The sequence below is a fragment of the Prionailurus viverrinus genome, chromosome C1, assembly GCF_022837055.1.
Source record: "Prionailurus viverrinus isolate Anna chromosome C1, UM_Priviv_1.0, whole genome shotgun sequence".
Classification (NCBI taxonomy): Eukaryota; Metazoa; Chordata; class Mammalia; order Carnivora; family Felidae; genus Prionailurus; species Prionailurus viverrinus.
Window position 1 is genome coordinate 189,130,268 of NC_062568.1, and position 18,178 is coordinate 189,148,445.

Sequence of the window (18,178 nt, forward strand, 5' to 3'; positions counted from 1 at the left end):
AGCTAACCTAAAGGGAGGAGCAGAAGGAAAGTCCAAATGCAGATGCTAATATTTTTAAACTACTCTGCCTTTAAAAGGCAAACTATCAAATCCCTAGGGGTAAAAATCAAGAGGCAGGGAATTATACAGTGTACTTCCTACCTTGCAGGGGTGACTCTGTTCTCTTTTAATATTTAGCCTGTGACCTTAACGCATATCATTTGTCACTTGATATTTTGCTGGCGCAAGAGAGAACGTAGTCACATTTTAAGAGGAGAGGTGGGAAAGTTCTGTTCTGCAAGTCCAAGTCCAAGCCTAAATGAAATAAACCTGGTGCAACAAGATTTCATGAGACTAGTTTGGAGCCAGATAAACCTAGCTTTGAACCTAAATCTGCTATTAACTAGCTGTGTAGCCTTGGGTAATTTGCTTAGCTTCCTAAAGCCTCAGTTTCTTAATCTGTAAAATGGTCATAGCAACACCACTGCATTGAGAAGATTGAATTTAAAAGTTTATAAAGTAGTGAGTTTGAGTATAAATCATAGAAATTAAGTACTAGCCCTTAATAGCTATTTGACCTGAGGCAGGTCATGTTACCTTTCTAAGCCTCATTTCTCCTCATCTGCAATAGGGACATAACTGCTCTGCCTACTAACCTCAAAGGTCTTTGTAAAGAAACACTAAAGCACTGTACAAGGGTTGTATGAGTATCTTCCGGACGCTTAGTATACCTGGAATTGTGAGGAGGTGCTGGGAGACCCCTGCTGGAGAAAACAACTCAAGAGAGTCCTGGCCTGAAGTCAGAAATGGGCTCAGACCTCCACTTTTACCATTTGGTGTGGCTGTGTGACTTTGGGTGAGTGACCTAGCCTCTCTGAGCCTCCACTTTCCCTTCTATCAAGTGGGGTTAACCGTACTGACATCTCAAGGTTACCCCGAGAATCATGTCCAGCAGAAAAGTGTTAGGCACGTGGTAAGCGCTCGGTAACTATTTGCTGAGTCTGAATCCTTCTGAGAGGAGCCAAATTCAACCCCTCTCCCTCCGCAGGGTGTGAAAAGTGCACGGTGTCTCCACACAGAATTCAGGTAGTGGAGATGCTCCCGCGGGGCCACTGGGCTCCGGTGCCTCCCCACTCCCCCGCCCTCCCAGCCGTTGCCATGACCACCGGTTCAGGCCCGGAGCAGCACCTAGGCGTGTTCGCCCCAATCCCCGCCTTCCAGAGTGACCATTGGCTGGAACGGGCACGTGACGTGCGCTGGTATGCTAATATATGGTAATCGCCCCCACGCCCCTCCTCCCCGGGCTGTGTCCGAGTAGCCAGCAGGGTGCGCGGCGCCGAGCCGAGGGGGCGGGCTGAGGGGCGGCCCCCGGGAGAGAGCGGCCAGGTGGAGGAGGAGCGCGAACGCGACCGCAGGTAACGGGCGGGCGCGTGCGCGCTGGGGCCAGCTCGCGGCGGACGGGCAGCGCGCGGGGCACTCGGGCCGCCGCGCTGCCGGCTTAACCCTTTGGGCACCCAGCTGTCACGGCCGGGCCGGAGCGCGGCGGCCGGGTCGGGCCGCGCGGGGCGGGGCACTGCCGTGGGCACCGCAGGCAGGCGGCGGGCGGGCGGGCGGCCTGACCCGGGATCCGCGGCGCGGGGCCCGCGTGGGCACCCAGCAGTCCGGCCGGCGGAGCGACCGGCCGCGGCGCGCGGGGTGCGGGGACCCAGCGGCGACCAGGGCTGCGGAGCAGCTGCGGGGCCGGCACTTGCGGCAGGCTGCGGGGGGACCGGCTGGAGCACCGGCGCGCGCGCGCGCGGCTTCTCCGGGGCTGAGCCCCTTCCGCGCAGAGGCCCGCGCAGAGGCAGCCCGTGGCCTGGCGCGGCCTGCGTCCCCTGAGCTCGTCCCACAGAGTGTGAGGAGACCCTGGGGTCCGGCCTGACCTCGGCGTCCCCCACACAGCCGGGCCTGACAGCCCAGCCGCCGGCACTTTTGACCCGGAGTCACGCTGGGGCCCCTTGTGGGACGAAGGCGAGATTGGTGCTTAGGGGGCACCGGCGGAGGGAACTGGGGACTGTCGGTGCTGGGAGGAGAGGACAATCCCCTAAAGAAAAAGCAGGCCCCAAGATTTGCCAGGTTTGAGAAGGAGGGATGCCCAGGAAAGGCACTGGCCCCTTGTTTTCTGTGCTGGGTGATGACCTGACACTCATGGGCAAAGGTCACTGCCGGACACCTGGATCGGGTCTGTCATGTCCAGAGGAAGCGGCTGTTTTGCGTGAGTTTCTAACAAATTTCTTATAAGGCAAGGTTTAAATTCATCTTTCTTCCTCACCCTTCTAGGTCTGCTACAGAAGTGTGTTCTTTTAATTATCCCCCCCCCCCCCAACCACCACCAGTTCGCTAAGATCTGTGGCAGCTTTAGGCTCACGGTGTCATTTAGCTTGCACTACAACAGAAATGGTAGGATGGACCATGTGCCACTAATGTTAAGCTTGCCCTGGGAGCTTCATGGAAGTGTGTGGGTGTGGGTGTATGTGGTGTGGTGGTGGGGGGGGGGGGGGGGGGGAGGGAATGCTGCTATCATCAATGGGGATGAAAAACTGGCTAATGTGCCAGATATATCAATAGAATTTCCTTTATGAGTCTAAAGTCGTTTCTTCCAAATCAGGGGAAAAAACGGGGCTACACATGAAAAGTACTAGGAACCAATTTGATTTTTGCAAGGGAAGTGCAAATTGTACTTTCATGTTGTTCTTGATGTCTTTCATCACAGAACAACAAACACTTGCTATATGCCAGGCACTCTGCTGTGCCTTGTGCTATGTCTTGGGGATGCAGAGATGAATAAGATAATTAGTCCTTGTCCTCAAAGAAGTAGTGGGAGAGACAAATAAAATTGCCAGTAAAAGTGATCGCATAATAGATGTGTATATAAAGAGCTGTGGAAACACAAAGGAGAAAACAATTAGCTGTCTGAGAGGGTCAGAGAAGGCTTTCCAGAAAAGAACATGTTTAAGCAAGATCTTGAAGGATGAATAGGAGTTTGCCTTGCAGAGAAGATTGAGAAGGACAGGAAGGGCAGCCAAAAAAGAGGAAACAGTAAATACAGACAGCTGAAGAGTGTGGTATCTCTAGGTAATTGCTTTATATTGCAGCCATGGTCTTTTCCCTTTCTCAATGAAGTAACTTCCCAAAAGTAATCTAGAATTTCTAATTGCCACTATAATTTTCCTTCTTATTGTTCTTCCTCTTATTTTCCTTCGTATTGTTCTTCCTCCCCACTTTTCCCCCTCATCAGTTTTTCTGAGCCTCATTCCATGCAGCAAGAGGAAAATACAGGTCATAACCAGGGAAGCAATGCTGAATGTCAAATCTGTGAGGTCAGATTTCTGAGACCTGAGGAAGTGAATAATAAGGTCACAAGCTGGGAGGATCTGGAGCAAGAGAGGATCTGGCCTGTGATATGGGTCAGGACAGGCAGTTCAGGACTGAGACCATGAATCATGCAGGAGTGACAGAGTCCTCTGTTACACGGTGCCAGCTGCAGAGGACAGGGTTAGATCTGACAGCTTCAAGCAACTATTCAGAAAAGGACCTCAATAGAATATTTCCTCCGTCTCCTCAATAGAATATTTCCAGCATTTCCTTCTTTCTGTTCTCTCTCCCTCACTATTACCCTCTTTTGATCCCATTTTCCATCCATGATGCACTTTTATTGGGCCTCTTTTACTGAGGGCTTAGCTACCAAAGCAGAGAAATCCTGTTCTGCTGCCTTAGCATCCACCTCCAGAACTATAAATAGTCCAATTTACCTCATAAGCCATCAACTAGCCAGCCTATTTTTACTTCCTAATCATTTGGAAATAGCAACGATGGGCCTAGCGGTGGTACAGTGGGCATCCCCAAAGCTCACCTAATGTTCGAATCAGATAAAGGCCTTTTAGCTTTGTTTAAACCAACATTTATTCTTAGAATGGATAGTGGTGAATTTTTGGCAAATCCCTGGTCTTGAACTATATTACAGAGGAAGCGATGTAAAGAGGTGATGTGCTTAATGTGGACTGCTAAGATGGACAATTCTGTAAGTACTAGAGAGTCACGGGTGCTATTTAAGCAGTTTTCTCGATCACCATGTTTACTGAGCACCTGCTTGTGTGCAAATTCTGTGCTGTATTTGTGGTTTGGAAAACACAGGAAAATGAGAGAGGTGGTGTCGTCTGGGAATTATTCTCTGCTAAACAAGGATTTGGATCCCAGTTCCAGCAGTTACTTGCTATGTGACTTGGACAAGTTAGTTGACTTTGTTTCTTCATCTGTAATAATGCCACCCACCTCATGGAGTTGTGAGGATTAAATGTCAAGCAGCCATTCAGTAAGTTTTCAAAGTGATAAACATGCGGTATTATAGAAGTTGAAGAAAGAGAAAGATCATTATGGACTATGATTCCCAAGGAAGGCGTTTTTCAGAGGCATCGTGAATTTTGTTCTATAGAGAGAAGGAGGGTGGAAGGAATTTCCAGATGGGAGAAATCATGTTTATAAAACACAGGACTGGAGTATGGAAGAAAGTTTTCAGGGACCAATCTGGCAGGATCAAAAGGTTTAAGTAGAGAAGTTCTAAGACTAGAAGTGTTGGCTGCAGCCAGATTTTAACAGGCATTGAATACTGAACTAAGGAGTTAGAACTTTATCCTGTATGATGGAAAGTCTGAAGATGTTTGGTTAGGGAAATGTGGGGTCATGAGAGTCTCAACAACAGTGTGGAGAATAAACTTTAGTAGGGATGGGGTGCCTGGGTGGCTCAATCGGTTAAGCGTCCGACTTCGACTCAGTTGGTGATCTCATGGTTCGTGAGTTCAAGCCCCGCATTGGGCTCCATGCTGACAGCTCAGAGCCTGGAGCCTGCTTTGGATTCTCTGTCTTCTCTCTCTGCCCCTGTCCCGCTCATGCTCTGTCTCTCAATAAATAAACGCTAAAAAAAAGTGTTTTTTTAACTTTAGTAGGGATAGAAAGAGAACTGCACAACCAGCTAGTACATTATTTAAGTAGTCTAGGTGTGAGGGGGTAAAAAATTGAATTAGGGTGATGGAGTGAAAATAAAAAGATGGGTTCAATAAGTATCATAAAGGAAACATGAACAGGACTTTATGACTGACTGGATACAGAGGTCAAGAAACAAGGAAAAATCAGATCTAGCCTTGAAGATGGTTGACAAGATTAACAGAGATAAGACAAAAAGGAAAACCAGTTTGGGGAGAAGAGGAAATGCTAGGTGCTAGATACCTTTTTTTAAAATGTTTATTTATTTATTTTGAGAGAGAGAGAGCAGGGAGGGGTAGAGTGGGGAGGAGCAGAGAGAGAGAGAGGGAGAGAGAGAATCCCAAGCAGGCTCCACGCTGTCAGTGCAGAGCCAACTTGGGGCTTGATCTCACAAACCATGAGATCATGACCTGAGCCCAAATCAAGAGTCAGACGCTTAACTGACTAAGCCACCAAGGGAGTCCACTAGGTGCAAAATATCTTGAGGTGATACTGGAACTTACAAGTGGACATGTCCCATAAGTATTTGGAAGTGAGAGACTTATGCTCAAAACAGAGAAGCCAAGGAGTATTGTGTATAGAAGATGATAACTGAAGCCATGTGATTAGCTTGGCCCACCAGTGGTAGCAGCATAGAAACAGAAGTATGGAGGACCAAGGGCTAAAGCTTGAAGATTGCCCACATTTAGGGAGGTAGGAAGAAGAAATGTAGTCAGTATGGTAGGAAAAAAAGGAACATCAGAGAAGCCAAGGAACCATCTTATTTATTCATCCAACAAATGCGTTCCCTTTGTGTACCTGAGAGATGCGAGACTGAGTAGACATTCTGTTGGCCATGAGGGCGCATATCACCAAAGTCAGAAGAGAGGGTTTCAAGCTGGAGGAATTGGTCACCAGTATGAAATTGTACAGAGAAAGTGGGAAATGCCCATTTCATTTAGTAAACATGGGGTCATTAGTAACTTTTTGAGAACAATAGCTTTAGTTCTTGCCCATGGCAGGTGTTCACCCATGGGGGTGGCCACGGGGATATTAAACACCAGAGTGAAAAAGATGTGCCATGAGATGTGGTTAGGAAATGAGGATCGCGTGCGGATCACCCTTTGTATGCTTTGTAAAAAATGGGAAAAGAGAAGTAGGAAAGTGGTTAGAGAAGGCAGAAGAGCCAAGCAAAAGATTTGATCTTCCTTGTCTGCTTCATTATTTTAGTTTTCTTAAAACCTCAGTCTCATGCTTTCATGTCCTTTATAGCAGTTCAGTAATTCATTTCCCAAACTTACTGCTCTGACAGTTACCTGCATATTTCATTGAACAATAATAGATCAGCTACCACTTATTGAGTGCTTACTATGTGCTAAACACTTTGTATTCGTTCTATTCATTATCCCACTTAATCTTCACAATACTGGATTATCTCTCGGAAGCATGGAGAGGCTAAATAAATTGCCTAAGATCACATAGGGGATCTGGGATTTGGACCCAACTCAGACTCTAAAGCTCTTCTAAAGGACCATGCTGTAATAGTCCCTGAAGGCAGGGCCAGCTTCATGAGTGTGCAGCCTATGCAACCTCTCGGGGCCCTGCATTTAGAAGGGCATTCTTCTCCCTGCATCTCCTCATTTGGTTTAATGCTCTGTTGTTGTTACCTTGAAATTCTTAATATTTTTTTTAAGTTTATTTATTTATATTTGAGAGAGAGAGGAAGAGGGAGGGACAGAGAGAGAGGAAGAGAGAGGATCCCAAGCAGGCTCTGCCCTGTCAGCACAGAGCTCAATATGGGGCTCAAACTCGTGAACCATGAGATCATGACCTGAGCCAAAATCAAGAGTTGGACACTTAATCAACTGAGCTACCCAGGTGCCCCTTAATGATTTTTAATGAAGGCCCTGCTTTTTCATTTTGCACTGGGCCCCACAAATCAGGCAGCGAGTTCTGCCTGCAGGTATTGACACTTTGCCTAAAGCAGGAAAAGCATGTTGTGCTGGATCCCTTGTTTTGCTTGTGTAGTGTATCTAAGTCCTTGTTGTGTCATGGTGCACGGTCACATTTTCCTGTGGGCTTCTCACTTTGGACTCCTGATGGAAAAGGCAAAGGGGGGATATTTTGAAGCTCAAGTAGATAGCCAGTAGGAAAATAGAGAATAAAGAGGCAAGGAACTCTTTACCCGGAATGGCTCCTGGAAACTCATCCATCGAGTCTTGAGAGTATTATTAGGTAGAGTTATAGTCCTGCTGCTTGCTGTCTTTACTCCCAATTTAAATAAGAAATGAGTTCATTTCTATTCCTTTTGTAGTCAAATAGTCCCAGTTGCTTGTAGGAAGCTATGGCGACCTTTTTAAACCTACTGAAACAGAAATTGGGGTTGAACAGGTATAATACAACTTGTCTGCCCTGATCTGATGTCTTTTTAGCCAGGCTGATGCCTCCCCTGCACCCCCATACCGGGGACCACCCAGAAGCTGTGAACCATGCAGCCCCATTTACCTCATGTGTCTTGAATGTCCATGTTCCACCCTAATCTTCGTTGCCTGCTCTATTCCTTTATCTACCCACATGAATCATGGAAGCCAGGAAAACTTAATCTTGGATATTATCTCTTATTTTTGGCTTTACAGTCATTACTTGGCACTGACACCAAATGAAGTTTTTCTGGTCCTCACGATTATTGCTCTCTCAAAAAACAACTTTTCCTTACCCTCTTGCTCCTCCCACTCCCGGTCCCTCTGTGTAATCATTCGACCAGTACTGACCAAGTGCTTATAGCACTTGATGCTAGCTGACCACCTGACCAGGTCCCAGCACCAGCCAGCTTAGATCCTTCTGTGGAGGATATCAGACAAGACTGTGATTGTGTTGCTTCCTCCCATTATCTGTGTCATTCCCGTTCAGAGTGCCTGTTCTCACTTTCTTTTTTGTTTTTTAATTTTATTTTTTATTTTTTAAATTTTACATCCAAATCAGTTAGCATATAGTGCAACAATGATTTCAGGAGTAGATTCCTTAGTGCCCCTTACCCATTTAGCCCATCCCCCCTCCCACAACCCCTCAGCAACCCTCAGTTTGTTCTCTGTATTTGTGAGTCTCTTCTGTTTTGTCCCCCTCCCTGTTTTTAGATTATTTTTGTTTCCCTTCCCTTATGTTCATCTGTTTTGTCTCTTAAAGTCCTCATATGAGTGAAGTCATATGATTTTTGTCTTTCTCTGACTAATTTCACTTAACATAATACCCTCCAGTTCCATGCACATAGTTGAAAATGGCAAGATTTCATTCTTTTTGATTGCCAAGTAATACTCCGTTGTATATGTACACCACATCTTCTTTATCCATTCATCCATCGATGGACATTTGGGCTCTTTCCATACTTTGGCTATTGTTGATAGTGCTACTATAAACATGGGGGTGCATGTGTCCCTTCGAAACAGCACACCTTTATCCCTTGGATAAATGCCTAGTAGTGCAATTGCTGGGTTGTAGGATAGTTCTATTTTTAATTTTTTTTTTTTAATTTTTTTTTTTAATGTTTATTTTATTTTTGAGACAGAGACAGAGCATGAACGGGGAGGGTCAGAGAGAGAGGGAGACACAGAATCAGAAACAGGCTCCAGGCTCTGAGCCGTCAGCCCAGAGCCCGACGCGGGGCTCGAACTCACGGACCGCGAGATCGTGACCTGGCTGATGTCGGACGCTTAACCGACTGCGCCACCCAGGCGCCCCTATTTTTAATTTTTTGAGGAATCTCCATACTGTTTCCCAGAGTGGCTGTACTCCTGTTCTCACTTTCTACTCCCAACATGGACCAGGTGAGCCTAAGAAAAACTCTTTATAGTTTTAAAGAGATTTAGAGTATAACCCTATGGCATATGTCACAAAACAAAGTTTCAATGGCCAGGTGTTCTCCATGGTCTCCTACTTGTGCTGGTGGTATAGTCTCCATAAGGTCCTGTAGTAGTCATCTGCTGCTATGTAACAAATTACCACCAAATTTATCAGCTGAAAGCAACCAACATCTCTGTCTTTTAAGAGTCAGTTCAAGCATTGTATCTCAGAAGCATTTCCCAACTTGCTTTTAACGAATTAGTATCCTTACTCTCTGGTCTTCCTTTGTACTTTAACATGTCCTTATAGCACTTACCACAGTGTTGTAATTGCTAGGCACCAGGTCTTTTTCATATCCGTAGCTGCAATTCCTCAAACCATTCCTTGAACATAGCTGATGCTCAATAAATAGTTGTTGAATATGCTTAAAAATAGCTTATACCTTTATATACTTTCTACTCTAGAAAACTTATATATACTACAAAGTATTTAGCCTTATGCCCTATGATAAATATACCCTTCTTCATCTCCCTGTCTAAAGGCTCAAGTGTCAATGTTGTTGAAGATGTAAAGAAACCATTGTATATGTCAAAGACTTGTTGACACAGCAACTCACCTATTCCAGGGAGGACTTGTTGAACTTGTCTGGGTTAAGTCCCTGTTCCATCCATACTCTGAAACCAGTTCTGACCTTTGTAGGAAATTGTATAACAAGCCCCTAGCCCAAAGATACTTGGCTCAATAACAAAGCCAGCATTGGTTCACTATTTAAATATTTGACTATAAACTTTATGAAGGCAGGACCTGGGTCTGGCTTATTCACTGCTGTATTCCCAGCACCAAGTACTATTTGATGCTTAATAAATACATGGGTGATGAATTAGTGACACTCCATTCTTGAGTTGCATGTTCCATTCCTGTTATCCAGGTCCCGAACTCTGATCACCCAGAATCTTAGGCCTGAGTTCTTCATTTCATATGGCCCATTTTGTCTTGCTCCTTGACTCCTCTTTTCCAGCTCCTCATCATAGCTGATCTTTGTGAATTTGACCCCTTGCTTATTCTGAATTAAGGTTCCTCTTCCTGTCTTGATCTTTCTAATAATATTGGCCAGATGCCCTTAGGAGACTATTCTTTTCGCTACCTATAACCAGAAACTGTATGTGTTGAAAAGTATTGAACTGAAGAGAATTCCATTCAGATTTCAAAAGAGAGGAGACAGGCCCCTTAAGAAGTGAATTTTGGCCAGAAACCAAATTGTAAAATTTTGTGAGTCTGTTAAACTGATTAACTTGTAAACTTAAGCAGTTCAATGCAAATTAATTTTTATACCAACCAGCAAATCCAAGGAGGGGAGGGAATTAAGTGAGTGTGTAAATATGGTTGCCAGGGAGACTTTTCCTGACAGAAGAGAGAACCTCACAGGAATGTATACAGGCCCAAGAAAGCAATGTAACCTGATCTTTCTCTGTTCTCTTTTTGATGGGGGAAGAAAACAATGTGGAAACCATGGGTACAGATAAGGGTGGCTTTAGGCTCTTCTAGAGACTGGAGGAGTAAGTTCTCCTTCTTGAAACAGGGCTGAGTAGTAGAGTTTTCCAGAGCAAAATGACTATTACAAGGCACCTATTCCTTCCGAGGAAACTTCTGGAAATGTAGAGCACTGAACCCATCTCTGAAATAGCATTCATTCATTCAACACATGTTTATTAAGTACTTTCTAAATGGCCCATTGCCCAGATAGGAATATGGTTATAAGGATTGATAATAGTTTGAAGGTACTGTATCATATCTAGTGGATGGTCTTAAATTTTTGTCTAAATAAATTTTTTGAAATAGAAGGTAATATATGGACCTAAATATTTAATGTTTTTTAAATTTTTAAAATGTTTATTCATTTTTTGAGAGAGAGAGACAGAGCGTGAGTTGAGGAGGTGGAGAGAGAGAGGGAGACACAGAATCTGAAGCAGGCTCCAGGCTCTGAGCTGTCAGCACAGAGCCCATCGTGGGGCTCGAACTCATGAACGTGAGATCATGACCTGAGCCAAAGTCAGACACTTGACTGACTGGGCCACCCAAGTGCCCCAATGCTTTTTTTTTTTTTTTTTTTTTAAATAACATTCTTTTATGTTATGTCATGTTAGTCGGTTGAGTGTCCGACTCTTGATTTCTACTCAGGTGATGATCTCATGGTTCGTGAGATCGAGCTCCTCATAGGGTTCTGTGCTGACAGTGTGGAGCCTGCTTGGGATTCTCTTTCTCCCTCTCTCTGTCTGCCCCCCCCCCCCATCTCTCTGTCTCTCTCAAAATAAATAAATAAACTTAGAAAAAATAAAATTCTATTTGTAGTAAAAGCATGAGCACAAGTGTATTTTCTGCTATTTTTGTATTCTCAGGTCATTGCTCTTGAGAAAAACCTAACGTGAAAATTGATCCATAAAGCCACACCTCAAGGTGGATATTCATCTAGTGACAGTGTCATCTGAATTGTAGGTGTAGTACCAGTTAAGGACAAATCCATCTCCTAGAGAGCTACAATCCAAAGAGACCCTAATATTTTAGCTACAAATGATGGGTGATTTGAGGTCTAAAATCTTGGCTGTAAAATGCATTTGGGTTGAAATGTGTAACACTGTCACATATCTGAGGCCTACCCTTCAGCGTCTCCCCATGTACTTTAATATGCTGGAGTTTTGTACTGTGTATGGTGCCTTTCAGTGGCCTGCAGAGAGAGAAGTAGAGGGTAATGGTTAACAGCATGGACATGAGAGCCAGACTGCTTGGGTCCCAGCTCTGCCTCTACCACTCGTTCACTGGAGCTTCACAGCTTTCTTCAAGTCCTTCCCCCCTCTGCTCCAGTCTCTGTGCACAGTGAGGATAATGATAGTACCTAGCTGGAAGAAGTATAGAATCAAACAGGTTAATACGTGTGAGGTGCATAATAAGTACCATGTAAGTTGTACCTCTTATTACTTCCTGTGTCCTAGACAGTAGGGTTGATTCCATTTGAAGGAAGAGCCAGTTGAGATGTATAGAGGTAAAATTTCCCTAAAGTTGCACAGTAAGTTTGGGCTCAAATTATTCTCTTTCTTTCTTTCTTCCTTTTTTTTTTTTTTTTTTTTTTTTTTTTGAGAAGGAGTTTGCTTTACTGGGGGGAGAGCACTGTACATAATCAACAGATGAAGGCAGCCCAGTGGGCATCCTGCACATCACACTCAAAAAGGTACACAGGAGGTTTTGCTAAGAAAGATCAACTGGAACGTGGGTTCCTCTGGGTAACTTCCCCAAACTCATCCCCCCTAGGAGCTGGGACACTCCTGACCATTTCCTTGAAGGCAAATGTGGTCATTACAGATAGAGCCCCTCAGGGGTGCATTCTTGTTTTTTATAAAGAACATTTTCTTTAGATTTTTTTTTATGAAGAACATTTTCTTTAGATTTTTTGAAATCTTCATTTGTTGCTTTCATTCTACATTCTCTCAAGGCCATCAGACCAGCTTCTGTACAGATTGCCTCGATGTTGGTCCCAGAAAAGCCATCTTTAGCCATGATGAAGTCATCCAGGGCCGCATCATTGGCCAGCATCATCCTGCTTGTGTGGGTCTGAAAGATGTACTTCTTAGTCTTTTCATCAGGCAGGGGGAACTCAATTTTCCTGTCTATGTGGCCTGGTCTGACAAGTGCTGGATCCAAAGTTTCTATTCAGTTTGTGGCCATGACTTTCACAAGTGAAATCCATCCAACTGGTTCAACAGTTCCAACATTGTTCATTGAATTTCTCTCTCACCGCCACAATTTGAGGCATATCTTTTTGTTCCAGTGGCTTCAATTTCATCAATAAACATGATGGATGGTGCATGTTCTTCCACAGCTCGAAACAATTCCCGAATGAGTTTGGGCTTCTCACCTAGGTACTTCTGAATCAGTTCAGAGCCAACCACTCTTAAGGAAGTGTCTGAGGCTTAGTTTGCTACTGCTTTGGCTAATAAGGTTTTACCTGTGCCAGGTGGACCATAGAGAATGACCCCCTTTGGGGGCTTTATACCCATCTCTTCATAATATTCAGGATGAGTAAGAGGAAGCTCCACAGGTTCCTTAATTTCCTGGATTTGGTTGTCCAACCCCCCAATATCAGCATAGGTTTCCTTGGGGTCCTTTTCTACCTTCATCACTGTGACCAAGGGATCCGTGTCATCCATGAGCATGCCTATGATGGCATGCACCTTGTGGTTGAGCAGGACTGAGCAGCCTGGCTCCAGCAGATCCTTGTCTACAAAGGAAAGAATGCTGACATTGTGTACTGTGGGCTCAGATTATTTTCATTCTTAATTTAGCCCTGAAGCTTTCCATTCTACTTAGTAAGAGAGACAGAAAATGAGAATTGGAGTAGGAGAGACGAACTTGGCTTTGGGAGCATTTTGAAATAGGGATTATTTCACAAAAGATGCTGGCACTACAGCATACGAAAATGAAGTTGTCTTCTCAAAGGCAAAAGAGTGTAAGAAATGGTTGGGAGTCATATAAGACAGGGGATGTCATACAGGGGCAGGCCTGTCGTATGTTGAGCCCCAAATTCTGTCTCTGATCATGATAACAAGGGACAGTTGGAGGGGGTACCGTAGCTGCCATCCATGATGGGATCTTCTGGTTATAGGGATGGACCCACCCATCCCTAACTGTCTTAGGGTCCTCTCTAAGGACACTAAGGCTAGTTCACTCAAGGATTTAAGCTCTATTTCTATTTTGGGTCTTTAAAATCTGTTCATTTATTCAACATTTTTAAAACTCTGTACCCCCATGCTAGTAGCTAGGGATGCAAAAATGACTAGAACCCAATCCTGGCACCCCAGAGGTTTATAAAGGAAGACAGATGTGGAAATGTTGATTATGGTATTGTACTTGGTGCCATTAATAGGAGTATGGGCAAGGTGTTTTGAGAGCTTAGAGGAGGGATCACTTAATTCTGCTTAGAAATGTCACCTTCTAGAGAAAGTGACATTTTAAATGACGACAGGAGCATAAGGAGTCCTCAGGTGGACAGTGTGGCTCAGACAGGAACACTATGTACCAAGGTGGGGTGTTTGTGTATGGGAGAGCAAGTATACTTGGAGAGTTCCAAACATTCTGACATGTTCAGAACAAAGCGTACAAGTAGGGTAGTGGCAGAAACAAGGCTGAAAAGTAGGTCAGCAGCAAATACAAAGGCTTGGCTGGCCAAGCTAAGGAATTTGGACTTACTGTGCAAGGCCCTGAAGAGCTATTGGAGCACAGGAGCAGTGATGGGGTCGGGCCTGCCTTTTGGGAAGATCAGAGCGGCAGTGTGGAGGGTGGTTTGGACTGAAGTGAGACCAGAGACAGAATCACAGGGTTAGAAGAGTGTCTCTAATTCCACTTCTCATCTCCTGCCAGTATTTTTACTGTCGAATATATGTACTTGTTCCTTCAGCCCAGATTTATCAATGGCATGCCAGGTACAGGGCTAACTGCTGGAAATTCTAGAAGAAACCACACACAACCCTGCCTTGGAGTTACTTACAGGGTCTTGTCCTAAACAAAAGCTTGCTTGTGTTTTTAGTCCTCCTTGTCTACCTTATGCCTCACCTTGGTCCCAGGGCTGGAGTTCTGTATATGAAGATGAGCTGTATTGTGCTGGCCTTGTCTATGCTCATCATGATGTCCCTGTCCCCATTATAACTCCTCTCAACCTTCATCTCTCCTAAGCACAAAGCTCTCATCACTTAATGAATTCCTATGGAGAATGAATCGATTACATCCCCTTTTTAGACTTCTGCTATTTAAATTCTTAATTTACTCTCATTTCCCCAAACGTCAGGCACTCTACATTAGTTCTCTTAGTCACATATTAAACATTTCAGGCCCTACTTCCTATCCTTTACTAGCTTACAAAGTCCTTACTCTCTTCATTCTTTTTTTCTTACCCCAAGGACACAGATACCAGAATTGCAGACTGCGTTATTTTCCATGTTTTTTCTTTTTTTCTTTTTCTTCTTATTTTATTTGAGAGGCAGGGTGTGTGTGTGACCAGGGAAGGGGCAGAGGGAGAAAGATTCTCTCTCTTTGAAAGAATCTTTTTTTTAAATTTTTTTTCAATGTTTACTTATTTTTGAGACAGAGACAGAGTGTGAGCAGGGGAGGGGCAGAAAGAGAAGGAGACACAGAATCTGAAGCAGGCTCCAGGCTCTGAGCTGTCAGCACAGAGCCCTATGTAGGACCCGAACTCATGAACCATGAGATCATGACTTGAGCTGAGGTCGGACACCCAACCGACTGAACCACCCAGGCGCCCCCTCTTTGAAACAATCTTAAGCAGGCTTCACACTCAGCACAGAGCCCAACGCGGGGCTCAATCCCATGACCCTGGGATCATGACCTGGGCGAAAGCAAGAGTTGGACACTCAACTGACTGAGCCACCCAGATGTCCACCCCCCACCCCTCACTACCCCATGCTTTTTCTATGTGGCGTTAATGCCTTTCACCCATGAGATCACAGTCCCCAAAGGAAAAACTCCTCCCACTCTGAAAATCAGGAAATTGAAGATGAGAGGATATTTCCACTGCAATAGAATAACAGAATTTTGTTAGAAATAGTAGTATTTAGTCCATAATAATACATTGTGATTATGGTTTATTGAGCACTTATTACATATGCTAATTGCCATGCTAGAACTTTAAATGAATTCTTATTTAAACCTCAAAGCAACTCTGCAGGGTAAGAACTCTTATGACGCCTATTTTACAGATGAAGAAACAGGCTCAAAGAGGTGCAATGATTTGTCCAAGGTCACATCGTTAACACATAATAGCATCAGATCCCGAACTTAGGCCTGATTCTAGAAGTGCATTTCTTCACTACTGTGGAGCACAGAGTAAAGGTGCAGGGTCTGAGTGGAGGTACCTGTGGCCATCAAGAGTGAGCCAGTTGTCTTCAATGTTTAGCCATAACTGCAATCATCAAATCTAGTTCTTGGTTCTTTTTTTCTTTTGTAATTTTATTTTATTTTGGAGAGAGAGAGCATGCTCAATCAGCAGGAGAGGGGCTGAGGGTGGGAGAGAGAGAGAGAGAAAGGGGGAGAGAGAGAATCTTAAGCAGTCTCCACAATCAACATGGAGCCTGACATGGGGCTCGATCCCACAACCCTGGGATCATGACCTGAGCCAAAAATCAAGAGTTGGTCACAGAAGACTGAGCCCCCCAGGCGCCCCTCTTGGTTCTTACTAATCATTTTAATAAGCTATTTTATTTGGATCATAATGGCACAGTAATTTTCTAGTAGCAGCCCCTCCCTCCAAAGTTGTGATGTTTGTCATAATTTTATAGATTTGACTTTGTATGTTGGCCCTACAGAGATGTTATAGTTCATGACAGATGCTATGCTCATAGTTCTGGGACCTACTTCAGGTGAACAGACTGTGCCTTGGCATATGGCTGCATATTCTAACAGGTTTGTTGTAGAGACACCTAAATGTCCTTTTAAAAATGTTATATATGGGGGCACCTGGGTGGCTCAGTCAGTTAAGCATCTGACTCTTGGTTTCGGCTCAGGTCATGATCTCACGGTCATGAGACTGAGCCCCAAGTCAGGCTCTGAGCTGAGTGTGGAGCTTGCTTGGGATTCTCTCTCTCCCCCTCTTCTCCTCCCCCACTCGCATTCTGTCTCTCTCTGTCTCTCTCTCTCTCAAAATAAATAAACATTTTTTTTCAATGTTATATATGTTGTAGTTTCCACACAACCTCAGTCTACCCCCAGGGATGGGTGTAGTAGGCTGAATAATAGCTATCCAAAGATAATTAGGTCCTAACCCCTGGAACCTATAAATGTTACCTTATAAGGAAAAGGGGTCTTTGCAGACATGATTATGTTAAGAATCTTGATATGGGGAGATTATCCTGGGAATCTGGGCAGACCCTACCTCCAGCCATAAATGTCATCCTAAGGGAGAGGCAGAGGGAGATTTGACAACAGAGATGAGGAGGCAATGTAAACACAGAGGGAGAGATTACAGGGGTGCAGCCACAAGCCAAGGAATGTGGACAGCTGCCAGAACTCAGAAGAGTCCAGGAGTGGATTCTCCATGAGAATCTCTAGGGGGAGTGCAGCCTTGTCAACCCCTTGGTCTCAGCCCAGTGAGACTGATACTGAAATTCTGGCCGCCAGGACTGGGAGAGAATAAACTTCTGTTGTTTTAAGTCAGGGATTTTGTGGTAATTTGTTATGCTAGCCACAGGGAACTAGTGCAATGAAAATGGTCACTTTTTGTACTGCTTAGTTCATTTAGAGGGCATATACCATGTCTTAGTAAAGGTAACAACCAACTACTATAACATGAATAATAATAGCAATAGTTTCAGCAGACAATTGTGTAATGCTCACTATGTGCCAGGTACTATTATACACATTTGAGATGTATTTACTCATTCAATTTCCTTTCTTTTTTTAATTTTCTTTAATGTTTATTCATTTTTGAGAGAGAGAGAGAGAGAGAGAGAAAGAGAGAGAGAGAGAGACACGGAGTGCGAGCAGGGGCGGGGCAGAGAGGGAGAGAAACACAGAATCTGAAGCAGGCTCCAGTCTTCAAGCTGTCGGGACAGAGCCCGAGACAGGACTCAATCTCATGAACTGTGAGATCGCAACATGAGCCAAAGTTGGACACTTAACCAACTGAACCACCCAGGTGCCCCTACTCATTCAGTTTTCATAACAGCCCTATGAGGGGAGTTCTATTACTGTCTCCACTGTAAGTGGGAACATTGAAGTACAGAGAAGTTGGGTAACTTGGCCAAACTTAGGTAACTAGTAAGTAGTAGGGCTAGGACCTGAACCCAGGCAGTCTGGCTCCAAAAGTTCATGCTGTGAAACATCACCGCACCACACAGGAGTTTGCACGTGGGAGGCGTTCAACAAAGGACACTGTGACACTGTCAGTGTCAGTCCTCTGGCCACTTCCTCTCTCCACGTTTTCTGCCATGTTCGCTGCATTTGTCTTCCTCCATTTGTTCTTCTTATCTTTAATGTCTTGTCTCTGTTTTTTTTTTTTTCTTTTTATAATAGCCTTGTGTGGTTTTGGTATCAGAGTAATCCTGGCCTCATAAAATGGATAAGAATTTCCCTTTTCTGTTTTCTGGAAGAGTTTATATAGCATTGGTTTTATTTCTTTTTTGAAATTTGAATTCACCAGTAAAATCATCTGGGACTGGCATTTTCTCTATGGAAAGCTTTTAAACCAAGAATCTGTGTTAATAGATAAAGAGCTATTCAAGTTATTTCTTCTTGAGTGAGCTCTAATAGCTTGTATCTTTCTAGGAATTTGTCTGTTTCATCTAAGTTGATTACTATATTGGCT

The 18,178-nt window shown here is 44.3% G+C and overlaps 1 protein-coding gene and 1 pseudogene across 1 annotated transcript in view; one reads left to right on the forward strand and one right to left on the reverse strand.

The window, feature by feature from the left end:
* Positions 1-1,308: 1,308 nt before the first annotated feature.
* The window catches only part of PHC2 (polyhomeotic homolog 2), a 116,334-nt gene continuing 99,464 nt past the window's right edge, over positions 1,309-18,178 (forward strand). Inside the window, exon 1 of the mRNA XM_047871894.1 lies at positions 1,309-1,394. The gene's annotated coding sequence lies outside the window, so the exon portion shown is untranslated. The remainder of the gene's footprint in view (positions 1,395-18,178) is intronic.
* LOC125171772 (26S proteasome regulatory subunit 4-like) lies at positions 12,163-17,234 on the reverse strand (annotated as a pseudogene).